The 19838-nt window shown below is 41.5% G+C and overlaps 1 long non-coding RNA gene across 1 annotated transcript; it reads left to right on the top strand.

Moving 5' to 3' along the window:
- The first annotated feature begins 5567 nt into the window (after window positions 1–5567).
- Window positions 5568–17117, top strand: LOC120884481 (uncharacterized). Its single transcript, XR_005726927.2, has 2 exons — window positions 5568–5795; window positions 15110–17117. It is a non-coding gene; the product is annotated as an uncharacterized LOC120884481 (long non-coding RNA).
- The last annotated feature ends 2721 nt before the right edge of the window (window positions 17118–19838 follow it).

The raw sequence follows: 19838 nt of genomic DNA, 5'->3' as shown, positions 1-19838 counted from the left end.
TGCCTCCCCTCTTCTGCCATATCTCTAACCTCTAGGACCAACTCCTCTGCCTTCCTCTTCTCCTCTTAAGTGCTCAAGTGATTGGATGGGGCCCACTTGGTCATCCAGGATCATCTCCCTCTTGTAAGGTCTGTGATCATAATTACATACACACAGCCTCTTTTGCCATGTACAAACATCCTCTCATGTTCCTGGGGATTAGGTCTTGGAACTCTTAGGGGGACAATATTGTGCCTACCACAGTTAGTTGCTTTTCATATTTATCCCCTGTAATCCTCACAACAGCCTGATGAGGAAAGCACTTATATATCCATATTATATGAGAACAAACTGAGATTCAGGGAGGTTTATATCACAGGAAAAAAAATGGTGGAGCTGGGGTTTGAACTTTGCTCCAGAGCACATGCTTCTCCTCTTCAAGAGACAAGGAAGAGGGCAAGCAAGCAACCCTGTGATCTGCTACTCTGGCTGCATTCCCACTGTTGTGCTATGCTGCTTCTCAGTTGAGACAGATCACCACTGTCCCCCACAGATCTGATCTTCTCCTACGTGCATGATTTGTGTGTTGGCTGGGTCCAGCAGACATCAGATCGCACGCTTCAGTGAAGTGACTGAGGAGAGATTGAAAAAGGGACTGCTGACAGGGTTGTGGGTGGGGTCATGGGAAACCAACAAGGAATAACGAAGCACCTTAGCTGCAACAGCTGTTGCACCTTCAATGTGGAGTGGCACAGGAAAGACACTTGCCAAAAGCCTGAGGAACAGAAGAAACTGCAGGAGGAGCTGTCTAGCAGGAGCCACGGCCTCCAGAGCAGTACAGTCACTACTGGCCTGTCAGAAGGAAGGTGGCCAGGTAGGAATATGGACTTCACTCTCCACCCCTCCCTCAACTCCTATCACTGGCTAATTTCAACCAGAAGCCACAGGGAAAAGGGATATGTTTATGCAGTTCTTGAAGATTAGCTTTGTAGGTCCAGAGCAGAGATGGGAGAATGGAGAGCAGATCTGAAGGAGACCATCCAGCCCTGCAGGACTGTCCCTACACCATTAGAGACTGCATGTGACTGTGTCTTGCTTTGATCCATGTGTAAAGCTGCCCAAACAAATTGCCATAAGTGAGAGGCTTAAACCAAGAGAAGATTATTCTCTCACAGTTGCAGAGGCTGGAGGTGTCAACAGGGCCATGTTCCCTCTGAGGACTTGGAAAGAATCCTTCCTGCCTTCTGTCTCACCTCTGCTGGATGCTGACAAGCTTGGTGTTCCCAACTTGATCTGCCTCACTCCAGTCTTCCTCTGTCTGCACAGGGTCAGCCTGTCTGTCTCTATGTCCTCTCTTCTTCATAAAGGCACACCATTCACTGGCTTTAGGTATGACATCATCTCGAGATCCAAAACTCCCTGTTAAGAGAGGTAAAATCACAGGGTGACATTCTGGGTGGATAGGAGTTTTGGGGATACTATTCAACTCATGATAGTTAGTGATGTGTTACTTCTAGACAAAAGCTCTGGGTCTTTCCATGCAGTTTGTCACTCTTCGTTTCCCTCTGCCACCACGTGAGCAAAGCCCAGACAGTAGCTGTTCCCTCAGTCTGGGTCCTGGAGTGAGGATGAAGAGAGACCCAGATGACCTGCAGAGGAAACGTATCGAGAAAAAAAAAAATGAGCGTGTAATCTTTCCTGACGACACCAGGCACAGTATGTAACCATAGTCCAGCTCTTCAGAGACATTCCCAGCAGCCATGGCAGCCGCCTCAAGTTGACCAAAACCACTCCACAGTCTCCGGTGTTCTCAGTCCCAGCATTTTACTGGACTATTGCTCCTCTTTGGGCCTAGGTGTCAAAAGAAATAGAACTTTAAAGGCTGCTTTTCGTGTCCTTAGAGAGGCAAGTTTTCTAGGGTAAAGAGGCATGAGTGTTCTTTGAAGTTAGCTGCAGCACAACTGTCTGCATTTGGGACTGGCAGCCTCACCTCCCGTTTCAGATGAGGCCGTACCAGCAGCAGCCAAGAAGGTGCACTGAGAAGACTTTGTTCTCTGTCTCCACCAGGGCTCTCTAGCGTCCCCTTCCCTGGCCTGCTATGGTCACTTGTGCAAAGCAGCTGGAGAGACTGTGCCTTGTGAAGCTCATTCACTGATGTTCTGCAGGTTCTCTGTGTACATCTGCAGTTGACTTTACCTCTTGTCTGATGGCTGTGTTGTGGGCTCTGCAGGCAAACTCTCAGCAACTGGACTTTGAAAGTGAAGTGGACAAGCTGGCATCACACTGCCACACGAGACTGAACTACATATTTGGAATTGGGAGAAAGGTTGCCTGGTTCCTCATCCCTTTAACCTCACTTACTTGTCTTGAATGGCAGCTGGGTCTTGGTGCCACAGAGGATGACTGTTGCTGCAGAAGCTGCCATTCCCACCTTCCTTCTTCTCCCACAGTTCCCTGAAACAGAAGGGTAGGAGGGAAGAAAGCAGTTTGACACAACCTGAGCCCAGAGGGTGGTTTTCAAGGACTGGTACCTGGCTCCACAGCAACCATAGCACCTGGGAACTTATTAGAAATGTGCATTCATGGACCCTGACACCAATTCCTAAACAGATTCTTGGGTTTTGGTCTGGCAGTCTCTGTGTTGATGAGTTATCCAGGTGATTCTTATGCTGAAGTGTGAGAGCTGCTTGCTTGTGGTCTGACCTTAGGAGGTAGGTAGCCTGCCTTCAAGGGCATCCATCCTGGTAAAATATCATTAGCTCCCCTATCTTCTTTGCTTTAGCAAGAGATATCCACTTGTAGTAAGGTGCAGAATATCTTGAAATCCCAGTTATCTCCTGGCCTACTGGGTGCTTTGTATTAGTTGCAAGTCACAAGTGCCAGTTGGGTGGTGGCAGCACCCAGGAGACACAGGCATGATAGCTATTAGTGAAGTCCTTTGTGTGGACAGCAGCATCTCCAGCATCTCATGATAAAAGACCACATATTGCACCTCTTTCTGACAGAAGCCAATATGCACTTCCTCATGGCCTTGAACTCTTTGGCTCTACATGAGTTTAGAAACAGTTTGAGCAGTGGTTTCACTGTAGTTTATGAAATGTTTTTTTTTTTTTGTATGTCTATCAAGATACTTAGTATCTGGTTAAAACCCTCAGCACCACAAGAAAGTAACAACAACAACAACAAAGACCCTTAATATCTGAAAGGTGAGCTCATCTCTTGCAAGTTTCAATTTATTAGATGTCATTTTGATAAAATGTGGAAAGTTTCCACATGGTTACACAATAGTGTCTCTGTCCAGAGAATGAAGTAAATAAAACCAGGGATCCCCTAGAGGAATGGCGGATCAATGGATCAATACCTGTTCCACCAGGTGGCAAATTCAGAGGGCCCTCTGTGGCCATGTGTAGACTAGGGGAGAGAGAAGTCGTACTCTATCATAATTCAAAAGAAATTTTGTTCAGTTTTGACATCCACAGGGTCTAGACCTCCTGCAGCGGGTTTTGATAAACTAGGCAAAGTGCTCAGCCTAACCTGTTCTGTCCTGAAAAGGTCAGCAACATTCGGTACATAGGCATGCATGAGTGCAGCTGCCTCCTCTGGAGATGGAACTGGGGTGCTGTTGATAAATCCGTCAGACTTACTAATGGCTAAATTCCTGTTTTTCACTTGTTTGGGTGATTCTCTTAATTTTGTCTGAGGGCACTGGATTGCTTGATGAAGTCCACTGGTTTCCTTGCACAGCACAACTTGTGACTCAGGAATTATTATTATTGTTTTGTCCTCTTTTTAGTGAAAAAGTTGCACTTCTCAATATTTTCCTCCTCGCCACTTTCAGAACGCTCATGGTATTCTGAACTGTGTTATGGTCCCAGAAAGGAGTACACTTACGATGGGTACTCCAATCTACTGCTCCCCCACCCAACCAGTCTTTCCTCTTTGAGGGTTGAGACCTATGCCTATTTGGCTTCCTTTTTCTTCCCCAAGAAGTGCTTTGAGCCAGCGGGACTGTAAGCTAGATGAAAAGCTATCAAAGCACTAAGGGAAGGAATCGATAGTAATATATGTAAGTGCATACATATATCACAAATGACAGGCTTATTTCTATGCAAGTTAAGATGTTCTCAGTGCCTCTAATTGGCACCCTGCCTCGCTGTGTGCATGCATGCTCTGAGGGGATATACATTGCTGGACTCACCCCATAAAGGCAGAATGGACAGCTACCCATGGGCTGTGATTTGATTTTCCTTCAGGGACCTCTCCATGGCTACTCCAGCTGTCCAGAGTCTGCTGGGGATTCCCACATCACTTACTTCTTTGCATTCAGGCACTAAAAGTTGTTTAAATGCAAATTATTTTCCAGGAGGTAGAGACATTATTATTCATTAATATCTGGGCTTTAATGAGTTTATCAGCTTAGAAGAGAATGTGCCAGGGTCTTTGGGTAATAGAAACCAGGGAGATATGTTTTAATAATGACAGGTGGAAGAGGGAAGGATAAGTTTTGAAATACTATAGAAACTATAGCTACAGACTCAAGGCGTGGCGTGAGCCACTGGTTACAAGGTAAGAAGTAAGACGATAAAAGGGAAGAGGAGAGATGGAAAATAAAATACCTTTACAAGTCCGCAGGTAGTGAGTTCCTTTTGACTCTCTGAGAGACCTGTTTGCAGGAACCGCTGTAAGACCTGGATGTGTTCCACCTGTGCTGTGGCACCACTGCTTCCTGAAACTTGTTCATTTAGGAAACATCTAGGAAATGCCCAGGCACTGCAAGTGTATCAGGAAAATAAACCTGGCAAAAACCTCTGCTTTTGTGGAGCTTGTACTTTAGTGGTGAGATGGAAAGATGCAAAAGACACAAAAAGATGGGAATGTGGTATGTTCAATGGTGATAGTTTCTATAGAGAAAAATAAAGCAACCAGAGGCTGCCATTTGAAATAAAGTGATCAGAATCTGGGTACAGTGGTGCAGGCCTATAATCCTAGCAACTTGGGAGGCAGAGGCAGAGGCAGGAGGCTCACAAATTGAGGCCAGCCTAGGTGATTTAGGGAGACTTTGTCTCAAAATAAAAAGTAAAAAAAGGGGCTGGGGATGTAGCTTAGTGGTAAAACACCCCTGGGTTCAATACCTAGTGCCAAATGAATAAATAAGTAAATCATGGTCAGCAAAGGCTCCCTAGAAGGTGGCAGTAATCAGTGAGTGAAGAGTGAGCAAGGCAGACAGATGTCAATGCAGAGGTCCTTTCAGGCACAGAGAACAGAAAACAAGCAAGGGCCTGCATCAGGGGCAGGCCTGGTTTACTTGAGAAGATCAGGGGTTGGGGTGTGGTCCATGTGACTGGATCAGAGTGAACAAGGGAGAGAAGAGCAGATGGTGAAATCAGAGCATCCATGGGGACTTTAGTTCATACAGGGACCTTGAAGACTTTAACTTTCACCCTGAGGGAGAGGGTTTTGAGCAGGGTGATGATGTCATCCAGCTTACAATAGGCTCTTTTACAGGTTGACAAATTGTTTTTTTCTGTAAAGAGCCGGAGTTGGTAAATGTTTTGTTCAGGCTCGGACTGCTCTGCTGCAACATCCTGACTATTCTCCTGTAGTACCAAAGCAGCCACAGGCAAGGTCAACCCATGAGCATGGCTGTGTTCCAATAAAATTTCATTTACCCAAACAGGTGGCCAGTCAGGCTTGGCCCACGTTGGCTCTCAAACCACTGCAATGATCCAGAGGAGAGACAAAGTTGGCTTGGATGAGATTTAACAATGAAGGTGACAAGAATGAAGGTGACTGGCTGTGTTTTGAAGGAAGTGTGGGTAAGATTTACTGTCAGACCAAATGTGGGGTATGAGAAACCACAGAGTCAAGTATAACTCCACTTTGACCCTGAGTGACTAGAGAAATGCACTAACTGCTATGAAATGAGGACAAGCAAGAAGGAAGATGGGCAGGGGGAAGGGGATCAGGCTGGAATGGGAGAATTTAAGATGCCTTTAGGATAAAGAAAATTGGATTAGAGGTCCCCTAACTTCCCTACCAGCTCTAATAATCTATGATCCCACAACTGAGAGCCAATAACATCTACCCCAGCAGCTTCTGCTGTGACCACATTCTTTAGGGAGACCTTCCACACCACATTACTCCATCTTTCCCAATGCAGTTGGTGACTCCTCTGGCTAGAGATCAGTTGCTAGAAGGAAGAAACACTGCGAGGGAAGAAGCAACTGCCAGCTGAAAGCAGCAGGGGCACTTGGAAGAGTGGCGTAAATGGTATATGTGCCCGAGGAGGCTTCGAGGGCTAGAGGCAAATTCCTGTGGATCTTAGTTTCCTGGAGGTTATTCATAATGGAGGGTTGTCAGTCGACCAGGCTAAGAATGTTCAACTCGTTTTTCAAAGAAAAGCAAAGCTACTTAAGCTTTACTTCTGCTCCTTGCTTCAGACATGTCACCCTCTTCAGAGATTCCCTGAGCCTGTGTGCATCCAGAGAGCTTCCATATACCTGTAGGAAACAGCCAGAGTCTTTGCCTACAGTCGCTTCTCCAGGCATTTTCCTCCCTCTTCTCTCTCATCTGTCCTCACTGGGAACTAAGTCTTCTCTCTGCCCAAACTCTTTCCATCCAAGCAGTGGCTCTGTGCCAGGGGGGTTGTTTGTTGGATAGGGCCGGCAAGTCACATTGGGAGTGTGCTTATCGTAATATATTTAAAATATGAGCATTTATCAGAAGCAGCAGATGGAGGCAGCAGAGTGGAGCTCCCAGAACTGAGGGCAGGGAGTGTTTCATTCAAGTGCAAAGCGTGCACCATCTATACTCAGCTGGCACTAGCTCATAAAACCAGTGAAGAGAAGGAAAAAAGAGAAATAGAAGAAAAGGCCACCTTTGTGCTAGGTTTGGGAGGTCACAGTGTTCCCTGACCTTGAGTCCTCGGTGTCTCAAAGACAGCATTCACTCTAGGATGGGAAGAGCAAACCTCTCTTTAATATTTTCTGCTTTCTTAACGCTTACTCGCTTTAATAAAAATCTGAAGCTCAAAACAAAGGGAAACAGATCATTTCATTTATGTATATGTGCATGAATTCCTTCAACAAATGTTCATGACATGACTCAGTCATGCCAGAAGCCATGGAATACTCTGGGACAGAGAAGGGAGAGACAGATATGTTGCCATTATTTTTAAAAAATATTTTTTAGATATTGATGGACCTTTAATTAATTAATTAATTATTAATTAATTTATGGTGCTGAGAATTGAACCCAGGGCCTCACATATTCTAGGCAAGTGCTCAACTACTGAGCCACAACTCCAGCCCATGTTGTCATTCTTAAGTATTGGACATGTCAAACGTATTTAGGTTCTGAGATTTTTACCACCATCTTCACAGCCCACCCTTAAAGAACAGATATATTTAAAATCTAGTTTATGTACTATTTGAATTGAGGTTTTACTGGTAAATTTTGTCAGGGCACAAGTGCCAAACAATGATATTAATTTCAAATCACCTATTTGAGAAGAGAACTAAGATAGTGCTATCTCATTTACAAGGTCAATTTTAGCAGTTGATCTCAGGTCTGCAGGAAATGTCCTGAGTCACTCCACTGTCTACAGAAATTACACCTGTAACGGTAAACATTTGAGGAAATGCTTGCCTTCGGTTATTTTGAAAGACTTATCACATATTTCTTTACTATTGCCTTTTTATGAGAGCCTGAAAACAGGAACCTCTGCATCATAATATGTGGAAGGTATGGATCCCATCTTCTGAAAATACCTTAGTCAGAATTAATTGCTCCTTCCCTTGGTACCACCAGGGAGGCATAATGTCACATTTAAATACACCAAGTTTTGTACTTTGCTGTTTCTCATGATACATTGTGAATTTGTCAAAGAAAAGTATAGCTTAGAGCCTGGCACACAATTGGTATTGAACAATTGAATAAAAGACTAGAGTCTGTGCAGAAACACATGAAGTTATAAAGAGGAAAAAGGAGATTACCCAAAGTCCATTTTCTCATATTATCTTCAGGGTGAAATAGATATTTCAGAAAAGATCCCATTTTTATGGATGAAAATATCTTCAATCTACATGCTCTCAGAGTTGTTCTTTTTATTTTATTTTATTTTTTAAAGTCATGGATTTCACAGCCTTGGTGAACATTTACTCAGTTTCCAATTGCATGATTCCTGAGGGGTACTAAGGTGATCCAGAGACATTCCTGCTCTGTAAACAGGCTCTTCTTTCCAAGGGCCTGGGCTGAACAAAATTCAGGTCCCTACTGGAGCACCAGGAGGGAAAGAGCCTGGGAAGCACCTGTGGAGGGAAAGGGGACTGTACAAATGGAGACGGGAAGGGAGGAGTAGAGTGGGTCAGGCAGACCAGTGGCTCTCAGCAGGAAAGGTACTGCACCCCTGGGGAAGTTTGGAAATGCTGGGGGCATTATGCTTGGTCACTGTTGGGAGGACAGCTCTGACATGGGGTGGATGAGACCAAAGATGCTAGATGTCCTGCTATTCCTGGTTGAACCCACTAACAAAGAATGATTCTGCCTCCAGCATGAGGTTTGAATGCACCGCCAGACTTTCATGTAGGTGCTAACCTGGTTATAATTGTCTGAGCCCAACACCTAACTCATGTCGCATAGGAACACAAAGCATGCATTGCACAGTTTTAATAAAAACTGCATTCTCCCAGAACTTAAGTCCCTGGTGAGTCAAAGGAGCACTGTGCTGTACTCTTTTTGGAACTTTGCCAAGTGTCATTCACCATGTTGAAAAGTCACATCACATGCTGTCTCGTTGCTCATGGTACTTTTTTTTTTTCCCCTAACATAATACATCTGAATCAGTCTTAATTTGTACCCGTCAATCCCCAATGATTCTGGGCAAACAATTTATTATGTTGTTATGTTTTTGAGTACAGTGAGATTTGAAATCAAGGTGCCTGTCGTATCAAAAACCAGGAAGATATTCAACTGGACTAGCATAAGGACTTTTATTAAGAGCATTTGTATTTCACTACAGCAGAAACCACTCATATAGGAAGGTTCATTTGCCAAACTACAGTGGATTTCCAAGGAGTGGAGGAAAAACACAAGCAGTTACAAATCTAGGTCTAGGTCTCTTTCTCTCTCCTACTCACTCACATAATGCACAACCGCTCTCAGACTTCTCTTTGCTGTGCTCCTAGTTTATAGACATTTCTATGGTAGTGGGTTTGAGGAGTCCTGTAAGATCACAGGCCTGTGATCCCCCTTCCTTACTTAACCGGGCCAAGCTCCACGAACACCTGGTCTATATTGAGTGCTGGGGGCCAGGTCCTTGCCCATAATCTTCAACTATTTTATCTCATTCCATTTTTATAATAACTTTAGAAAGAAACTTCATAGATGAGGAGATTCAAGACTTCTTGAGGTCAGATCATTCAGCTAAGGTCATGTGGAGAGAAGAGAAGATGAATTTAATCCTGATCCCATTTCTTTTCTTGCTCTACAATTCACTTCCCGCCACCTCTCCCAGTCATCCTGAAGTGATAGGTCTACCTCCAACATACCATGCTGCTTTTCTCCTCTGCACACACTGAGTGCTTCTGCCTGGAGTCCTCCTGGGTCACTGTGTCTGTGAGAATCTTCCAAGCCTCCTGACTCATGCCTTGTACACATTTCCCCCTTGGTGTATGGTGCTGCCTTCAGACGGGTGTTTCCAGTCCCTGACTCTCTTCCTGCTGTGGAATCCTGAAGGGCAGGGTGTGTCTTGGTCTTCTTTCATCATTGTGCCTGGGGCAGATGACTGGCCAGAAAAGGCTTTTGAATAAACTGATGTGCATAGTCATTAATGGTCCTCTATAACTTTCGCTTGTTGTAATGGCCTCCGGGAAGCACAAACCAGTTTCTAAGGAAAGTAGATGTTAGCCGTGGTCTAAAACGGTGACCTGGAAAATCATAGTCTTTTAAAATATTTATTATACATATGTACAGCTTTTTATAAAAAGTAGGTTTCACAGTGGACTTCTGCCTCTCCTGAAATTCCTAACCATTAATATTAGACTTAATTATTTAAATTTAATTTATTGGATGTCGATACTTAATTTAACATCGAATTCCTATTAGGGTTTTAATAAATAATTGCTTTTAATAACCAGCAATGATACTTCAGTATATAAAACACTTAATTCTTGTCATAATTAATTTTTAAATAAAACTGAATGGAAACAATTCCTCCACACAGAACTCTTGACCAAGTTTCAGTTCAATCCTCATCCTTGATTCTCTTTGTATTGCCCTTGTTCTTTGCTTTCTGTCTCTCTTTTTTTCCCTATTGTTTCTTTAGTGAGGTTTATGTGAAAGAAGTTCCGTCAGGCTTACAATAAACTATGGGGGGCATTTGGTACTAATGTAAGAAAATAAAAGTATAATTACTTTTAAAATGCAGGAAGATAGGAAATGTATGTATAAACATATTTGGATTTGAACATTAAATTCGATTGTTCTATAGCAAGTATTTAATTTTATCATGAACTAACAAATGCTTGACATATCTAGAATGATGTCTTCTGACTTTTAATTCAGATGATATATTGGAACCTGATATATTCTCTCTCTCTCCTGGAAAACCATTGCCATTGTTTAAATCTTCAGGGAACAGTCACTCAGATACATCTGATGAATACAAGCATATTGTAAGACCATGTCTCACTAACTATGGAGCCACATCTCAAGGCATTACCTGGCAGTTGGCCAGAAGTTATGAAAAGCAACTGAAACAAACGATGTCATTTATCCCCTTAAATTGTTCATTTTAATCAATAGATTAAGCATTATTTTTGCATAAAAACTAGTACAGATCTTTTAAGGAGGAGAATACAAATTTCTCACGAAATTTAAGGATCAAAACTACGTGAGATTGCAAAGAAATATTGAGCTTATAATAAGCTGCCTGGGCTATGTCCCAGACTGCTGGTAGTAAACATTCTTTTTGCTTCCTCAACTAAGTGGAAAAGTAGGATGAATATTGTATAGGATCCACATAGAAATAAGGACAATCTCGAGATCTGCACAGCAGGTAATGTGAGAGACTAAAATACTGTTCAAAGAACAGAGTTAGCTTAAACATCCAAGGTGGCTCTAGCAAGGAGTTATTTTGACATCCCCCTAGCAGCAGAGAACTTTATCTCTGCCCTCAGGCAACTCTGACAAGGGTCTGTACATCTGCTCCCACAGTTTTTATGCCCACCAGCCAAGTATCTTTTCCACCCTCTAAATTTCCTTTGGTTTTGCTTTCTTATAGCTTTTGCCCACTAATTTCAGTATATCTAATGCCCTCTCATAACTTCTATGGCCAACTGAGTATCTTTTGCTTCTCATCCAGCTTCTAAATGCCCAAACCAATTTGTGAATTAAATGTAAACCGCCCCAATAGAGGGGAACTGATTACTACAGTTAATCACCGTTATCCTTACTTCGATAAAGACTTTTTGCCAAGCTGTTCCAGAGAGCGCCCGCCAGCCTACATGCTGCTTACGCTTCAGTCCACTGTCCATTTCTGGTAAGGTAGGCTGTTCTGTAGATGGAATAGCAGACTTCAAAGATTAAGGCCATGTCAGCTTGTGGATTCACTGTGGCCAGTTTCCCCTGAACATTGGAAGTAGGCCTTGGGAATTCTGATTCTTGTCTTCTTTAAAACACACTGCGGTCTGATTCTTCCAGAAGGATGAGTAACTGATAAAACCAGATGAAGATCTGAAGGCTTTGCATTGAAATCAAAATTCTAAATAATGCTTTATAGAATTTTAAATGATGGAATCTCTATTTGAGGGCATATCCTATGTAATGCAGGTGTCCTTTCATTTGTTTTTTCCCCCCTTTAAAAAATGTTTTGTATTTCAGATACAAATGATTGAATTAAACAGACTCATTCCTAGCCTACCACCCCTATTGGCTCATAGAAAACCTCTCATCTTAGTCCTCTCATCTTAGTGTTACTATAATAAAATACCTGAGACTATGTTACTTATAAAGAACAGAAATTTATTTCTCACAGTTCTGGAGGCTGGAAGTTCAAGATAAAGGCACTGGTAGGTTTGGAATCTGCTAAGGATCTAATCTTTGCTTTTGAGATGGTACCTTGTTTCTGCATCCTCTCAAGTGAAGCAAGGCTCTGCCCTCAACAGACCTTGCCATGCTTCTTTTCCCAGTGTATTAGTAATCATGTCTATGGAATGAAGTTGCCTTGAAACCCCTAAAATACAGGGTTTGGAGAACTTATTGTTGGCTGAACATGTGGAGGTTGCTGGAGTGTGCTGTGTGTGGAGAGGACATGGAAGCCCAGCGTTATCTGCACATCTTTATCTGTTTCCTTGTAATATCCCTTATAATAAACCTGTGAAGGTAAGACAGTGCTTCCCTGGATTCTTTGGGCCCCCACAAGCAAATTAAATCTGAAGAGGGAGGGGTGGGCGACCTGAGTTTTAGCCACTTGGTCAGAAGTGCAGATAAAACAATCAAGGGCTTATGACTGGCATCCAAAAGGAGGGGATGGTGTTGGGGATTTAGCCCCCAATTTGTGAGATATGATGCTATTTCCAAGTAGATAATGACAGAATTAAATTGGATTAGAGGATGACCTGCTAGTGTCCACTGCTGCAGAACTGATTGCTTGCTTGCTGCTAGGGAGAAACTCCTACACCTTTTGAGGTCATAGAAATCCTCTGTGCTGATTGTGAAGTGAGAGTAGAGGGGAAAACAGTCCAGTGTTTTTCTTCACACACAGCCATTAAGTTTCAATGTGAAGTTTGGAAGGGATGAAAATATTCCAACCATAACATCTCTCTTGACTGGCTGATGAATTGATTGATTGGAATCCTCTCTGCAATTTCTCTAACCTACTGCTGGAACTCAGGGAAACAGTGTACTTCTACAGAGAGCTCTCCAATTTTTAGATAATTATTTTTTACATTAAACCCAAAATAGTGTTCCTATAGCTGCTCCAATGTTCTCAGGTATTTCCTGTGGGGCCATATAGAAAAAAAAAGTCAATTTCTTTCCTAATACAATAACCATAAAGTAGTTATCATTACTCATGAGTCTTCACTTTGCTAGGAAAGACAGTCTATATTCCTCATTAGGTGGCTATAAGATACTACACTACCTAGTCACTTTTTTTTTTAAGACACATTCTAGTTTGACAATGTCTTTAAAGAATAAATTATGTTTGTCATCTCTTTGTCATTATAGCAAAATACTTGGGGTAATTAATTTGTAAAAATAAGAGGTTTATTTTGCTGCATGGTTTTGAATTTTCTGGTCCAAGACTGTTGTCATTGATTTGGGTCTTTGGCAAGGGTGGCACATCACGGCAAGAGTGTATGGTGGAACAGAACTCTCACCTCATGAGCCAGGAAGTAAAAAGAGAAAGGCAGAAACTGGATTCCCACAATCCCCTTTGAGGTGATGCCTCCAATGACCTAGGGATATTCCACTAGGCCCCACCTCCCATTTCCCAGTAGCTCTTCCCTGGAGACCAAGCCATGACCACATGGACCACATCAGAGAATAGGTGTTTAAATATTTAAAAATAGAAGTGCTTTGCCAATGCAGAAAGTGGCGGGTACAACCTTGCCCCCCCTTCCCTAATTTCAATTTCTATTAATGCATCCTTAAATTTGAATATTTTTAAAAAAAAATAATATCCCATTTTTTTTACTCTCATTGAACTTTAAATCTTTTTCAAGTGAACTGCTGTCAATCTAGGACTTTATTACCTTGTATTTAAGTAGTTGATTCTTTGAACTTAGATGCGAAATTTAACATTTAACCTTATTAAGTTGTATATTGTTAATTTCATTCCATCATTCTCCTTTCCAAGGTCTTTTAATTCAAGTTTGATTTTTTAATATGGCTTATCAGTTTTATCTCCAACTTTCCTTCATTTATAAGTTTGATAGGCCAAGTTTATATTGGAATTTCCCTAATTCATGATTAAGATGTTTATAATTTTAGGAGAAGAGAGAATTACAGACATCTTAAAACTTGAGTGTGCCAAAGAATTACCTAGAACATTTGTTCAGATCCCAAGTCCCATTTCCTGAAATTTTGATTCAGTAAGTTTGGGATGTGATTCCAGAAATGTGCATTTTTAACAAGTACCATATGTGATTCTGCAGCTTTTGGTCCTAGGCCACACTTTAGAAATGTCTTTATAAATTTTCTATAGGTCTAAGTTGACATTACTGTTTTCCTTAATTTTAATGGGGTTTTGTAGTTTCCTAGCACAGTGCTAGATGTAGGATTGATACTCACTGAATGGATGAATGAACAAAGGAACAAAAGAAGGAGTAGAGCAGAAGAGGTTCTCAGTTAATAACAGCTATATTTTTTCATTCTAATCATAAAGCCAACAGAATCATATTTTCCAAACACTGTGTAATTAGATTGCATTATGTCTTTGATGTTCCCAACTAGGAGGAATAAAGAGGTGTATTTTGCATGACCTATTCTTAATGAACATATGTTGTCTCTTAGTGATCATTGCTTTTCTGTCCAAGGGCTCACAGTCATATTTTTAACTCTCTGTCTAGAATTCATTGGAAATGAATAATATATCAAACCCCAGAGATCTCCCTCTGCTGCTTTCTGCTTTACTTTTAAGAAATTGGAGCTCAGGTTTAGTGCCTGACTTATGGGCTCCCCTTCAGGTCCTGTTGGTTGTCTCTATGTTTTAATATGTTTGCAGATAGATAAGAATCAAAGACCTGGACACTTCATAAGGAACCATTTCTTACTTTCCCCTAAATCTATATTTTGAAAACTTTCGAAACTCACATAACAATTCAAAAAGTAATACAATAGTCTTGACCTAGATCAACAATTAATTGTTAGTGTTTTGCCATATTGGCTAGATTTACTTTTCTTCCTGAACCAGTGGGTTTCCAGGTTTCTTTAGTCTCCTTTCCTCTACAACAATATCTTTACCCTGTTTTTTTGCCTTCCTGGATGGGCACTTGAAATCTGAGTATCCTTATTTTTGTTTGTTTATTCTTTTTCAGTTTTGGTTTTGGAAGCACAGAAAGCTTAATCAAATAATAAAATTAAAGGGGATTAAACAAAAAAGCAAACTTTCACATTTGTTCCTAAATAGGAATGGGAGTGGCACATCATGGTGTTCATCACCAATATCCAGGAAACCAGAGAAGGCTTGTCATGAGTAAAGAAGAAAGGAAGAGAAGCCTGGGAGGAAACATTCTACACCACTGAGAAGTCTAAGGAAGGTTCAGCAAGGCCATCAGGATTTCTCCAGACAAAATCTGCTATCAGATTAGTCTAAGGAAGGTTCAGCAAGGCCATTAGGATTTCTCCAGACAAAATCTGCTATCAGATTAGTCTCCCATCTCCCAAGAAAGGATGTGTCTGTGTATCTGTTTCAGCTCTGCTGTGGACTGGGAGAAGTCTGTGGGAAGAGTAGCCTGGGCACAAATGCAAAGTTGGCTTTTAGATCCCAATCCTGGGTCTGCAGGAAGAGAACTCGTAGTGATTCTCATGGCTGCCTCACTGCAGGGTCCCTCTGAATTCTCCAGGTGACCCTCTTACACATTATTGCAGGAGTATGGAGGCCCACCTCTTAGCCTAACTCTGGACATTTTGGAGCATCCCAAAGAGGCTTTGTCAAGACTTGACCACAGCTCAGCCTCTTATTCTGCTCAGTTCTGCTTCCCTCTCTTCACTGCTCGTGTGACTGAACTTGGAAGCACTCCCTGATCAAACTCTTATGCACCCACTTACAAGTGCTGCTCCCAGCTCTCACTACCTCCTAAGAGATGGAATCCTCACAAGGCTATGAGGTAGGTGCTATCACACCCCCATTCTATCCATGAGGAAATGGAGGCACAGAGAGTGGCTCAGTGACTGTCCCAAGGTACTCAAACAGCTGGGAAGTGAAAAATGCTTGCCTCCCAGGTCGGCATTCTGACTCCCTGACACCCCCTCATCTGCCACTTACTGCGTTTCTCTGTGACACAGAGATTCCTGTTATCATACCCAGTATCCTAGTCCTAAAATAATTTCAGATTGCTTTCCTAAACAAAGATGTAGAGGAACTTCCTCGAGATTTAGCATTGGAGAGGATTTGTCATTATTGTGTAAGAAAGGTATTGTAGGTAAAGGCAGTTCTCACCTGAATCTTTATTCTTTCCTATAGCTTTAGCCCTAACCTACCCAGTTTTTCTCCAGGAACATGATACACCTGCCACTCCCAGTCTGCAAAAGGAAAGAATATATGTAGCACAAAGGACGAAATGAGAGATAAATAAGCTCCTCTTTCCTGAGACATGAGCGAGTTCTTATTCCCTGACCTATTTGAGTGCATGCAACATTCAAAGCTTGTATAATGTAGCTAAATCAGCCTATTTAGTATTTATGCAATCTGCTCTGTTTTCAACAAGCTCTTAAGATGTGACTTTTCCAGAAATCTTCCAAAATCTGCAAGGTTGCAGCAGACATCTCTCCAGGGAGACTGAAGGAATTATCAAGATCATGGCTGCAATTTAAAGAAAATCTTTGCACTCTGATGAGACTCTCATGTCAATCATAGGATGACCAACTGACCTGGTTTTCCCAGGGTGGAAAACTTTGACTGGATATGAGACTTTCTTTGTTGAAACTGGGAGAATTCTGGGCAAACTGGAACAGTTGGACACCGTAGAATGGACCCTTTATGACTCAGCCATGTTACATACAGGAAACATCTGCCTCTCTATTGTAGATACTTTCTATTATTTCAAAAAATATTCATATGTTTTGATTAATGATAAAATTGCCTATAGAAACTATGGAAAGGGATAAAGAAGAAACTAAAAGCTACATATGAGCTCATAATATAGTGGCTACTATTTAAACTTTTCAACAACTTCTGTGATATTTTTTCTGTGTGGGTATATACATATATTTTATAGATCAAAAACTGCATTACAAACATTTCCATATCCTGATTTTTATCTAGCATGCCCACATTTTCCCATGTCAATGAATAGCTTTTGAAAACATCACTGCTATGGTTGCATAATTTCCACTGAGGATGTACTTTATTTAACTATTCTCCTATTGTTTAGCATTTAATTTTTGCTATTAAAGATAATGCAGTTGTGAATATCTTTTGGTTTCTAATGATTATTTTTGAAGAAGTTTCCAGGACCTTATTGGCTAAGAAGTAGGGGCTTAGTTACAGCTACTGAATTCTCCCTCTAAAATGCTTCAGAAGGGCTGTCCTTAGCAATGTTGATGCCCACTCCACTAACTCCTGCTAGCATTGAGAATTCTTTCAATCTCTACCAATATTATAGCTAAAAAGGAAAGTTGTCCTAAATACTCTTTCTTTGTTTACTATTGAAGTTCAAGTCTCTTTCATATCTTTCTAAGTCGATTTTTCCTGAAATTATTTCATACATTTTTTTTCAGGATTTCTATTGAGTTGAAATGCCTTTCTTCTCATTTGTATAGACTCTTGACAAACTATGATAACTCTTTTTTGTGTCATACTTGTTTCAAATACTTTTCTTGACTTACAGTTTGAAAGTATTCTAAAAATAATGAGTCAAAAAATTTATATGTTTCTAGTGTTTAAGCAACACCTTAAACCCTATACACATGTGCACACACACTCCTGGTGAGTGTCTGTGCTTTCTTGTAAAGGCGTCTTATTTCTTCCATTCTGAGATCATCTGCACTGACTTTTTTGAAATTCTTGAAAAAATATGTGTCACATATGTATAATTCTAAAGAGGGATGGTATCACATGAATCCATCACCCAACACGTAGGAGCTAGAATATACCACTATTTTGAGTCCCTCCCCCTGTCAGAGAGCACCAACTTTCCCAAGATGGAACCACCATCCTGCTTTTGCTTTTATTATTTCTTTGCTTGTAAAAAAAACCCAAGTTTTATCACGTATATGTTTGTGCCTCTTAGCATATGTTTAGTTTTTATACTTTTGAACTGTACAGAAATAGCTTTGCAAAAATTCATCTTATCTCTTCTTCTGTCTTGCTTTTTTCATTAAGTACTATGTATACATTTTATTCATATTTTATGGGGAGATACAATTCATTCATTTTCACCACTGGCTATTCCATTTCATGAATGTATGCACATATTCTTGGTGCCTATGTGTGAGAATTTATCTCTAGAGTTTTCATGTGGGAGTGGAACTGCTGTGTTGGAATGTCTGTGCCTGATCAATTTTACAAGCCAGTGCTAAATTGTTTTCCCCAGTGGTTGTACTAATTGCATTCCCAACTGCAGAGTATGAGATTCCTGTTGCTGGGGTTCCTTGTCAATACTTTGATATTTTCAAGTACTGAAGTCTGGTAGCCATTTTTCACCCAGTAGATTTGCACCAGCTTTTTAGGCTTGTCTGTCCAATTTTTAAGGATAGAAAATGACTTCTCAGAAACAAATCAAACTTCTTTTTGGTTGCCTTTCAAGTTTCTCCTTGGGGTCAGTCACTTCACTAGGTATTCATAATATGTCATGTTGGGCCTAATGTTCATCCCTGAAAAGAGGCCACGTCACCTGGGACAAGTGACAAGCAGACTGAGTTAGGAATTAGGAAGCTCCTCTGTCCCAGAAGCTCTGCAGAGCCTGCGTCTGAGTCACGTCACCTCTCGGCATTCACCCTACAGATAGACTTGCTGGGGACAACAGAGCTGACCTTCCTCCTAGCCCTGCTGTAGGGCACTTTGAAATCTTTGGATAAAAAGCATGACAGAAGCACCAAGTACGATTGTTACTTGTGCCAGCAACACCAGAAGACGGCATAAAAATAGGAAGCAAAGAAAATTTCATTTTACAAAAGCTGCAGTGAGAAAATTGGCTGGTCAGAATGTCATTCCCTGATTTTGGGTCTCATGGATGTAGACTTTTATAAAATTAAAAGGAAAAAAATATAAATGTCCACATTTTGTCTTGGTTGCCCCACAGAAGCCCTTTGATCATCACTGTTCCTGTGACACCAGGTGAGACTTTGAAGTGGAGGAAGATTGATACCTGAGGAGACGGTGTCAAGTCAGTTCTCTGTAGTTGCCCTCACTATTTTGACTTTCATTGCCAGGCATTGAAGCCACACAGTCTGAGGGGATGTTACGCAGTGAAAACTGGGAAGGGTCTCAGCCACGGCACCACCATTACACATAGGAGCTAAGACTCCTCCAGCAGAAACAGAGCATCCTTCAAACCTGGCCCACCATCCTTCGAACCTGTCTCCACTCTGAAGTTCTCAGATCCCCCATTTTGTCCTTAATATTTAAGAACATGAGAGATGCAAAGAGGAGATCTTTTTAGCCACCTTGGACACATGAGGAACCCCCAGATAAGAAGAGTCATGCCCATTGATGTGGGGGCTCACTTTAAACAATGACTTAATCATGATCGTAGTGGCTTATGCTCATCCTGGTTTAATGCTCTCCGTGAGTTGTGCTGAGCTGTAATCACCTTTACTTATAAATTGGATGGGCTGTGGAGACAGATCCAACTCATAGAAAAGACATTTCGTGCTCTGAGCTTATTGCCTGGTATGACACTCAGATAATTTACGATAGGAGCTTTTGATTCTTATGCTCTGTCTTTACAGTCAATTTTTTTTTTTATCCTATTGGAGTTTTAAAAATTCAAAACTGCACAGGGTGATTTGGTTGCTGCACCCCACTGAGAAGTTGAGGAAGTAAAAGGTAAGAGGGTGTAGCCTTGGGCCTGTAAGGGGGATGTGAATGACGTGTGTCCACCCACAGCAACTGTTCCATGATGTTATGAATCATATTGTACTCGACTCCTAATTTCCACCCAGAAAGGGAAAGCTAAAGAGCACTATTGAAATGT

This window comes from Ictidomys tridecemlineatus, chromosome 3, assembly GCF_052094955.1.
Source record: "Ictidomys tridecemlineatus isolate mIctTri1 chromosome 3, mIctTri1.hap1, whole genome shotgun sequence".
NCBI classification, from domain to species: Eukaryota; Metazoa; Chordata; class Mammalia; order Rodentia; family Sciuridae; genus Ictidomys; species Ictidomys tridecemlineatus.
This window is presented reverse-complemented; position numbering and strand designations above follow the sequence as displayed.